This window comes from Pinus tabuliformis, chromosome 4_2, assembly GCF_031772625.1.
Source record: "Pinus tabuliformis cultivar Carrire ecotype Pingquan chromosome 4_2, CPIR1, whole genome shotgun sequence".
In the NCBI taxonomy this organism is placed as follows: domain Eukaryota; kingdom Viridiplantae; phylum Streptophyta; class Pinopsida; order Pinales; family Pinaceae; genus Pinus; species Pinus tabuliformis.
Window position 1 is genome coordinate 178248163 of NC_142304.1, and position 11715 is coordinate 178259877.

General features: G+C 39.5%; 1 long non-coding RNA gene across 2 annotated transcripts; it reads right to left on the reverse strand.

The window, feature by feature from the left end:
* Window positions 1–9279: 9279 nt before the first annotated feature.
* On the reverse strand, window positions 9280–10387 carry LOC149168745 (uncharacterized). Of its 2 annotated transcripts, XR_016259341.1 has the most exons (3): window positions 9884–10387; window positions 9760–9803; window positions 9280–9647 (listed from the first exon to the last, which is right to left on the reverse strand). It is a non-coding gene; the product is annotated as an uncharacterized LOC149168745 (long non-coding RNA). The 2 variants fall into 2 exon arrangements; XR_016259340.1 differs by having other exon boundaries at window positions 9760–10387.
* Between the last annotated feature and the right edge of the window lie 1328 nt (window positions 10388–11715).

Sequence of the window (11715 nt, forward strand, 5' to 3'; positions counted from 1 at the left end):
GGCTACTTGGTCTAAGGTGTTCTTGACACCTACAAGGAGCTGCCATCCTCAGCTGGAGCCAATGTTAGTGTCAGTCTTTTCTTCCTGTCACCAATGATCAAATATTATTTTACCAAGTTTTCTTAGGGGTCTGAAGTCAAATTTTATCATGTTACTAGGTTTGCAGAATAAAATTTGGTCATTGGCTAGTGTGCCTAGGTCTATTGCTGCTCCTTCAAGATTTTCATGTTCTGGTCACTGCCATCACTCAGTTGGATGTGCGATCATTGAAAAAATCATCATCATCATCTCAGTAATGTCACCATGGTCTTCATTTAGCTCAGTGTCTCCATTAGGTCATTAGGGTTAGAGTCATCAAAACTATCATTTCATTCAATAAACCGAGAAATGAAGGAGTAGTGATAGGGTTTGCTCAAAAAAATTTGTTTCTAAGTGTAATTCATTTCAAAGTGATGTAATAAGTTATATTCTAAAAGATTCTTTTGACAGTTCCAAGTTACATGGTTTTTCCAAAGTAAAATGAAAAATTCATGGTGGGCTACCCTACCATATAAATTGAGTTCCACAAGCTATAAATACCATTGCATTACACTTATCTCTCTTACATTTAGTGCTAAAGAGCTCTTGTTCACCCACAAGACAGTTCCTCAGTGTTTTCAGAGGCAAAAATACTCCAAAAAGCAATCCAGGCAACTTCGTTGTGTTTTCCCTGCATTTCGTTGTGCTTTCCAGTTTCGTTGCATTTTATCAGTGATTAGCTGTGTTTTCCCTACATTTCACTGCGCTTTCCAGTTTCATTGTGTTTGCCAAGTATTCGTTTTGTTTTCTTGGTTCCGGCCCTAAAAACCTATTCTAAAGGGTTTCTTCAGCAATTCAAGTGTCCAACAGCCTCCTGCAAGTAAGTTAAACATTATTCACCTCTCCATAAGTCTATTTCATTTGATTTCATGTTGCAAAACCCTCAATCACTCCCTTCGTTGCTTTTTCACTCTTTTTCCTAGTGGACCATGTTTTAATTCCCTACACCATACCCTTTGCTCATTTTCCCTAATTCCACTTCCTAGGGGTCCCTAACACCCCTACCCACCTCCCTAAATTTTCCTACCCATCTTCCCCTTTCCTAAAACCATGATCCCATCACATCTTTCTAATCCCATGTTTTCCTAGCTAGGGTTTCACTTGTAAAACAGTCAAATGGAGGAGGAGAAGAAAACCAATAGCAAAGGAGGTCAAATCTTGACGTATGAACCCCTAAACACTGAGGAGATGATGTCTTCCCCACTTTCCAAATAGTGCTTTGAGAATCCAGAATGTTTAGGGTTTAGTGAGTTGGTTGAAAGGGTCAAATACCATGATAAATTGACTAATCTGTTTGCCACTCATTTGAGGAGGGATAAGGTTATTATTACATGTGTCACATTCACTATTTCAACTGAGATTATAGCAGCAGCCATAGGGATACCAAACAATGGAGAAAATGGTTTAAGAATCAGGAATTAGACCTGCAAAACTATCAACCTTTCATCAAAGGCCGCTAAAGACATACCATTAAGAAAGTTTTTCCTTTCACACATATCCTTGAAAAATTGCTCCATTGATAAGGGTTATAATGAAATACTTTACATGTGAAGGGAGATTCTCAAGATTGTACAAATACCATGTCAGATTTCTCATGAATTGCACAGGGGTAAAGCCACTAAAGTCTGGCTAAGATGGCAGACAAGGTGCAACATAGACTAAGTGACCATGAAAAGAGCCTTTTCTACCATGCCCTCATCAAGATTATTGTATTGCATTAGCTGAATCATAATAATATCACTTGGGAAACTTTCATTCAGTCATATGCCCTATTGTCTTCTATTAGTCAATCTGCAAACCCTAGTACATCATCAGTACCACCTAAGCATGTGAAAGGTAGCTCATCTAGAAGACCTACAGTTGAGAGGATACCTAGGCCTGAAGTAACTCAAACATATCAGAAAAGAAGGAGGCTTGTGTTTACTCCACATCCCGTGGAAGGGGCCAAGCTCACATCAATAGCATCAACAAAACAGGGATTACAATTACGGCATGTGGAAACTTGTCATCTTGACACTGACATGGTTGACTTGGAGGCTAGTAAGGAGCATAAAAAAATGGAGTAGGTCATAAAGGAGAAAGATGCTGAGATAGAAAATCTCAAGGATGGGTTATCAAAGGCAAACTTTATGATTTCATTTCTAGAGCAGGAAAATCAGCAGTTGAAGGTAAAGTAGCTATTTTTGGAAAAGCATGGGGTTGATGTTGGTAAAGAGGATGTCAAGGGAAATGAAGTAATGGATGCAAAAGTTTTAGAGGAACATCAAGAGAAATTAAAAAGGAAAAGGCCAAGGACCAGAGGCCTCAAAAGAGCACTTCAATAGCAAAGAGAGCAGATTACTTCTATTGACCTAATTTAAGCAAAAATCAATGAAGATAGGGAATTTTGGCTTGACAAGGTAGATTGTCACTTGGAGAAGGTTATCAGGAGGGCTAATAGAGACAAAATATTGCAAAAACACATGGCTTCGCATTATTACACAAGAAACTTGATTGTTAAGGTTAAGGTGAAGCAATTGAAGGAGAAGCTCAATGAAACCATAATCAAACAAAAAGGGAATGAAAAGTTGTATTTGCTTGCTGATGCCTCCATCATAGCATAGCATTCCACTCAGTGACCTCACATACCAATTTTGAGGAGTTTTGGAGGAAATTTATTTTTTTGAGGATTTTTACATATTTTAGCACAACCATGGAGGAGAAAACATAGCGTGCCCCACGTTGCACTTTCATTGGGGAGCTCAAAATGAAGTTTGGTTTGAATTTATAGATTCATAATGGTTCATACATCATTTTTTCCCTTAGTATAACATACTTTTGACAAAGTTTAAGAGGTGAAAAATTAAAAAAAAAAACCATAAAAAAACCACCTTTCTTCCACCCTGATGGAGGCCACGCTGCGTTTTCCAAAGTACCTGTGGGAGAATGAATTTTTTATGGGATAGGAGTAATATTTTTGAGCTCCTGAAGAGTCCATTTTTTATCAAACATCCTCATATTTCCAATGAGCTATCAAGGTCAACATTTGGACTTCAGGAAGGCCTTCAAAAACTACTTTTTCCAATTTCGTTGCGTTTTCCTAAAGCTTCGTTGCGTTTTTTCTGTGGCAGTATTTCTCGAGTTTGGTCTGTTGGATTCAGATTTCTATGGTGTAATTGATTACTCATAATGTAAATATGATGTAATAGTGGGTAATTAGTCTTGTTAAAGTTGTTTTTATGTAAATTTGGCCACATTTATGAGAGTGGTTGGAGTAAAAGTTAATTGGAGGAGTTGTTTTAACCTCCCTAATATTTATGGTTTTGGTTGGAACACCTCATGGAGCAGTTCCTAGACTCATGGATTCAACCCCTGAGAGAAGGGAGATGTATTTTTGGTCTTTATGTATCATTTTCTTAGTCATAGAACAGGTTGGACATCAGAGGAGAGAACTATTGTAGCTTGTACTCGGACATTTTCTGGAAATCAAAGGATATAGTTTGCAGCTATTATCTAGGAATTCATGTGCAGTAAGTTTGTGATGTTGTTTTTGCTCTGTCATAGTTTTATATGAAATATATTCTTCTTCTCTTTCGCTTCATCAGTTCTTCAATGGTTTTCCTTAAAGTTTATAAATATTATTCTTTGCATAAAGCTCTGTTTTTATGGGAATATCATTATGTGTTAATTTCTTTCCTGTTTAATGAATTCATGTGCTCATTCTCAGTAATACCCTTTTTCATATTCCAAACACTACACTATACTGAAAAACTCTAAATCCATCACAGAATTATTGCTACCTTGCTCCTCCATATCTTTGCTACTGTAACCATTTGATCCTTTGACCTAGCTACCTAGTTTTCATCCCTTATCTAGCATCAAAACCCTAAACTTTCAAGACCTTCCTGAGCCTAGCATGCCTAGCCTAAAATCTATTCCTTTTCTAGTCAATTCATTGGTTGTGATCATAGAGAGAGCCCTCTCTGGTTTATAGGGCTAGCTACCAAACTGAAAGCTTGGTTTGTGGTTACCTCTGTCGATCTCCTCTCATCCTGGGACATTGTGGAGGATAACTGTATCTATAGAGTCAAATTTCCAGCTGACTCTGGATTTGTTGCATGCATGCATTGGTATCCCATATAGGCAAAGATTATAACTTCATCCCAAGTTCTAAGGCTTCGCCTTAAGTTTTTATCTTCTGTTGTGACAAAGTAAATCTTATATGTGGAAGAAGCGCAATTATAAACCATTCCTTATGTTGTTGCGGACCTATTTCAAAACTCACCTGATCCAATAATATCTTGAATCTTTGATCAAATTCCTAGAAAGATTTGGAAGGCATTTGTTTGAATTCATTTAATTTTGTGATACACTGTGAATAGAACTTTGGCTACTTAAATTTTTTCACCAACATTGTTTTAATGTCTGCAAATGATCTGATCTAATTGCTTGAATACTTCATGTACCACGTCAGTTCTCTATCTCATAATGTCATCACAAGCTACACTTTCTTTATGTTTTCATCATGGACTTGCTTCGTTGTCCATACTGCTTCACATAAGAACTATAATTTCTTTGGATCCTCTAATCCAATCCCTTTAAAGAAAGGTAGCTTGATATCATCGGCCATAGTTCTTCTCAGAGGGGGAGGGGGTGGGGGAGGGGGATTCGTAAGGGGAGGGCAATGGGGGATAGGATGGGTAGGAGGGAGAGGGGGATGGGGAAAACCAAAATCACCTTGATTACAACATTATTATGGCTTTGGTGAACTTTCAAGCTGGAAGGGTGAATACTGCGAAGTTACTTTAGGGTTCTCAGGACAATTTTCTTCACTTTCGGGCTCACTTAACATAGGGCTATAGTCAGTTTCTATAAAATTCTTTGGATCTTGGCCACAATATCTCTTTCTAGTGTCTATTATATATCTTTTTTCACTTCACGTTGTTTCCATTCTCTTCTTCAGATCTTCTCCCAAACATAATTAACTAATAATTTGACTGCATTTGTAAAATTCCCTTTTCACACAAAAGAATCTTAATCCATAGGTTCATAGATCTTAATAACTTACCTTGTAGTCCTTTAAAAAAATTTCATTCTTCTTCATTGTAGGACACAATCTAGTCTACTGCAAACTTAGTAATGAATCCTCCCAAGATGTTATCAATACAAAAATCAACAGTTCTTTATATCCTATTGTCGGTGTTCTTGATTCATTATATCAATTCAGGGGTCCACTCCTTAGGTTTGTCTGCTTTGAAATAGTCTTTTCTTTCGGTTAACGTTGATATCCACTCGTACAGCTCCACATGAAATGAACCGAAGAATATTTTGTATTGATCTTCAAAAATATATTCCTCCAACCACCTTTCAGATGATAGGCAATGGATTCTATTGTGTTTCTCTATGAATTCTCGTTCCTTATGTTCTACCCAATCTTAAATTTCTTTCTTCGACGGATGCCATGTAAACATATCCCTCAAACAGATCCTAGTCTTGGAAACAGAACCATTTTTTGGCTTAGTTTGGGTTAACCCAGGTTCATATTTTAATGCGCACCAAAAAAACCCTCAACCACTGACCCTCTCAACAATGACCTGCAAGCAAATCCCAGTCTCACCCGAAGTGATTATGGGAGGTTGCAGAAGCAGGTTTTTGTAGCCTTGAGGGATACTGCGATGTGGAACTTTTCTATTTTCTTATGTTTAACAATTATAAACTAATTGACATTCATGAACTACTTCACACTTATATATTACTTAGCATAATTACATTCATCACTTAAACATATTACAAACATCCATAAACTCCACAGTACTGAAATAAAGTATGGATAATAAGCAAATCAACACATGAAGACACAGATTTCACTGTGGTTCATCCTAATGTGGGACTACGTCCACAAGAACTGTTGCTTATAATAGATAATTTTGTACAACAAATAGTTCTTCACCTGCGCACACATTTGTAGGTTGTCTACGCACTAAGCTCCAGACCCAGGCCTTTGTGCACTCAGCTGCAGAGCCTTCCCCTCTATCCGAAGTATAGATCACAAAAATATAACCATAAAAACAAATCTGGATCCAATCATTGATGCCTTCCTTCTTTATTATTCGTCTCGATATATACTATTACATTGAGGGATTACATCGCTACATTACCATGGACCCAATACCATGGTTTCCAAATACAAGGTGACGCAGGAGGTTGATCAAAATAAGGTGGTAGTCTTACAAATAGGCTATTGGTTACTTTATAACCAATCAGATGTGTTCCAGCAGATTCTGTATGTGGCTTACTTTATCCTGAGGGTCTTGCTTTTCCACTAAACACGTTGGTCCCACGTTGACTTTCCCTTTTTAAACAGACGCTTCACTCTACACCATTGATCTCCTCTCTCCAGATCTAACGGTCATCGCTCACCCTGATCACTAAATAGCCCATTGATTTCCTATCGTCGATCTGTCCATCCAATCCAACGGTTGTCACGTGATTTCACGTGGACTCAAGCACGGTCTTTATCACTTCGGAGGCACGTGAGAAAATTTGTTTTCTCTCTCGTCTGTTTGCTACGTGTCGAACATTAAAACTAATCACGCGGACTCAGAATATTACCGCTTACAACTTGAAAGGCACATGATATACTGCTTCCCGCTTTTCCAATACAACCCATGTGCATTAAATCAAACTTTAATAAAGCGCTTAATTCCAAGATTACCTATTAATGTTAAATGACTATGATTAACGATAAACACATAAATGCTGAGATTTGCAATTAAAGCGTGAAAATAAAGGAAATACCTGGTTAGGGTTCGGAACGCAGATACACAGATGTAAACAAGATTCTGCACCAGGATTAACACACAGTTGCACACTGAATCAATTTATTCAATATAATGCAAGTTACAGAGTCTTGGCCCTCTCGGCTCAATTATAGAAATTTATTTGACCTCTATCTCAATCTCAAAACCTTATCTATCACTCAAACTTTCATTTCTCACTCAATTATCAATCATCCCAGCTAACCCTTCTCCATTATAGTTTCTTCTCTTTTATGAGTCAAATCCTATTCTAACTACACTAACAACTCAATCTCTACTTTAATCAATCTAACAATCAAATCTCTATTCTTAAGCTCTGTTACACACCTATGCTAACAACTTATCCCTTAGTCTAAAATAATACAATTTTGTGATTATTACAATAATGAAGTAAAGATCATTTTCGAAAGATCCAACCCTCTCTACCAAAACTGACTTTTGACCACTTAGGTCAATGAAATTCATCTCATTTAGCCACAACATCTGAACAAACAATCACATTGCTGGCTAAGTCCAAATGCTCCTGCATCACAATGGATTATGGTCCAAAACCATTCAACTTATACAATATTATATGCTTTTACAAGAAGGGAGGGGCTTCGCCACGAAGCCCCTATACTGCACGATGAGTTTGTTGTGTGGTCCTCATTGTGCTCTGCTTCTCTACTACGTGGTCCACTTCGCACTCCACAACATCCTTTATACTGCGTGCTATACCCACAAAATTCAAATTCCTTGCCCAAAATATGGCCAAGTTGGGTTGCGCCCAAAACCAAGAAACCTAACCTATATCATATTGGATCAGATTTGAGGTATATTTCTATTTATATTTTATTGAATTGGGTACTAGTGGATCAGTCCTTTTGTGTGGACATTTACAGCCTGTGGGAGCCATGTGTTGAGGTTGACTTGGGCAGTTTGACACCTCAACTAGGAGCAGATATTACAATGAATTGTTGGGTGTCGTTGGACTCATGGAGGGAAGAGTCTTGGATATCCAAAGTAGCCCTTGACAAGCAGTCATAATGAGATCTTGACAGCTGAATATTGGGTGAATGTTGAATCCTAATGTGTATCTCTTTGATGGACGAAAAAGGCTACTAGATTGGCAGATTGGAGCTCAAGGGGATCGTTGCCAAAGATAATTTGTGAGACTAGAATAGGCTGTGGGATGACTTCATTCAGGAAGAGTTGTGATATGAGGACCTTCATCCAAAGAAGAGGGCTTCAAATGATTACATGGAACTTAGAGCACGAATAAAGGGTAAGCAAAATAAGGACTTGACTAAAAAAAATTATTTTAACTATGATGAGATGGGTCATTTTTTGTCGAGATATCCAATAAAGAATAAGGGATATGATGAGAAGAACAAATAGAAGTAGGTCATCATTGTTGCCACTTTTGTTAAGATAGATGCACTCACCGGAATGTTGGAGGAGGAGGACTTTGATATGATCTCTCATTTCTCATAGGGTACCATTGATGAGGATGGATGATTGATGCAGGAGCATCTGGTCGACAGGGCACAGGCCGAGAAGTGGAAGAACAGGTTTCCGAAGAAGATTGGGAGAAGTGACAATTTCTACAGAAGGACAGCAAGACTGTCTTAGTCTTTTCATTATTATCATTTTTGCTCTTAAGGACCAGACTACAGCATTTAGTGATTAGTTTAAGTGACTTGTTAATTTGTTTCTGTTACCATTGTAATAACCGGTCCTAACTATAAATGTTAAGGGCTTGGTATAGATTTTGAATTAAGATTATTAGACTAATTAGGAACAGACCATAAATTACTGTAGACATCAAACTGTTGCGAGACAGCAAGCACAGGTAAACCCAAAATAGCCAAACCATGTAACTGAAGTAACCGCCAGATAACTATAAGCTGGAACTAACTAACAGTTACCTAACCACTGAGTTATGGTATAAAAAGCGGAGGAAAATACATGTAAAGGGTTCTGGAGTACGATATAGAAATAAGAGAAGCAACAGAGAATTATTTTTCCTTCATATATATTTCTTTCAGTGCATCCTAACTAGCTTACAGTCTGTGATTCAATGTCCTCAAAATATATTTTGCACCCACAGAAATTCCTGTAAATGTATCTATTTTGAATGCGAACCGTGACAGCATTCCACACAACATCCACGCATAGAACATTCTATTTCTAACTACTGAATACATCCATTCATTGCAAAGTCATTTTACAATCAAATTTCATTAAGTCGAGAGACAAGTGCACGCATACATACAGTTCTGTTCATTATAAAAAATCTGCAGGTCAAACAGTGACAGGGTAACTACAAAATACAGACGTCCCATAACCAGCGAAGCGAATTCAAGTGAAGAACAACAGAAAACGAGCAGTCAAGCCAGAAAGAGCCACGGCCCCAAACCACAGGTAAGCAACCGTGCCGAATTTCAAAAAAACAATTATTACATTTGCGGTGTGAACAAAATCTTTAACTAGACATAACATTGCCAACGGCCGAGTAAGCGAGGGTTCATACGATTAAACAAGCACGACTGTGGAATGACCTATTGACGGAGAGCAAAGGACTGTAACAGTTATTTACATTTGCCACGAAAACCCTCTGAAGATTACAGTGTGGGTCGAAACCCTTAACTACTTGACTCATTACCAAAACACAGACACCCATGGCAAACAAATCTGGTGCAGACCAAAAGACACGGAAAGAGGAGAAATAGAAACAGAGCTACCCGAAAAGACAAGCTGTCGAATCCCCTGCAAGGCCACGGAACCGGTTACCTGCAACCACCGTGACAAACAGCGTTAGGCCGCGGCATAAGCAAGATTGTGAAAAAGAGAATAAGCCATGAGAGCCGAACAAGCAGAATAGAAGAAAGAGATAGGGCCTTACCAGTTGTAACCAGGTCCATCAACTGCTGAAAGCTCAGAGATAACCTAACCACAGAGGAGCTGTGAAGGGTTAGGCGAGCGTTCAAGTTGGAAACATAAATGTATAGCATGCAACAATTTCTTACCTGAATCGACGGAGTTGAGCGATGACTTGGAGCCAGAGACGAAGCTGCAACTGTGAGCTTCCCACCGAGACGGAGTTGAAGTGTTGAACAGAACCCATTAACAGAACTGAATGCCATAACAGAGTCACAGAAAGCGGAGTGTTACAGAGAGAGGCAGAATTCATAGACAGAAAACAAACACCGGGACAGAGTCACAAAGGGCGAGAAGTTGCAGAGGAAACCGAGCTCATGCACAGAGCCGAACACCAACATAACCACAGAGCCCAACAAACAGCGCAAATGACCGAAAGACCGCGAATAATCTGGAGTAAAGGCAAGTGAGTTTAGGGTTTTGTCAAATCCCAAGGCGGACAGGTGGTGCGTGGAGAGGCAGAGAGGTACATGCGGGTTGATTAAATATCAACTGTCCATTAATTACACAATCGCAAATATCCCATTGCAATACAATCACACAAGGTCCACGTAAGGAGTGGAGGAGAAGGCCACGTGGGCTGGGTACCCATCAATTAGTATCAGAGCAGTTTTTCTTGAGTAAGAGAAGATGGCAGAAGGACAAGTGCCAAGACGAGGACGTGGAAGAGGTGCACGAAGAGGAGCAGATGAAGGATTACGAGAACAAATTAGAGTTCTTACAGCTCGCTTGGAAGCAGTAGAAGCGGGTAGACGAAGAGACCCAGAACTGGGAGACACCAGTGAAGAAGAGGTGATGACAGCTGCAGAAGGGTCTGATGAGGAAGCTCCAGAATTGAGATTGCTGCGACAGGTTTTGATGGCCAGCAGCAAACCAAAGACAGAAATTTCAAATTATGATGGCAGTCTGTCTGCAGAAGTCCTGTTGGACTGGATAAGCGAACTGGACAAATATTTCGAAAATGAAGAAGTCAGTGAGGATAAGAGGGTTAAGTTCACTGCCACTAAGTTGAAGGGACACGCACTATTATGGTGGGACAGTGTCCAAGCAGACAGAAAGAAGCTGAACAAGACGCCGATACGATTATGGTCTCGGATGATAGCGAAGTTGAAGGGCAGATTTCTGCCGAAAGATTACCAGGTGGAATTATATCGGCGAGTTCAGAGTCTAAGACAAAAAGGAATGACAGTTAGAGAATATACAGAAGAATTTTACAGAGTAAATTTACGTGCTAGCTACACTGATGATAACCCAGAAAAGACAGCAAGGTACGTAAATGGATTAAGGATGGAGATACTAGATGAGATTAGTATTCTTTCTCCCCGGAATATTGAAGAAGCCTTTCAGAGCGCTGTTAAGGCGGAGGAAAAGATTAACAGAAAACAGAATAACAGAAGAGGGAGAGGAAGTAGCAGAGGACGTGGACAGTCCTACGGAAGAGGTAAGAGTGCTGCAAACAGCGAAGAAAGCAGCAGTTCAAAAGCTTCAGGGACGACTGAGAAAGGAGATAGCACCAGAGGAGGACGGTCATACCAGAGAGGAAGAGGAAATGGCCGCGGAAGAGGGGCAAATGTCCAGTGCTACAGGTGCCACAAGTGGGGGCACAGAGCCTTTGAATGTCCAGAAGCTGAACAAGCTGGTCAGAGGGGAACGCTGATGGCACAGCCTGAGGAAGCTGAAGCACAACCCCGGGAAGTGGAGGACATGGCAGAAACGGGGGAAGCTTTAATTTTGAATAAAGTGTTGATAAAGCCAACCAAGGAAGTGGCTGAGACAACTCAGAGGAAGGCACTGTTCCGGACAGTTTGTAAGTCGCATGGAAAGTGCTGTAAGGTAATTATAGATAGCGGAAGCACTGACAACTTGGTAGCCACGGAAATGGTGGAAAAGTTGGGGTTGAAGCGGATGAAGCACCCCACAC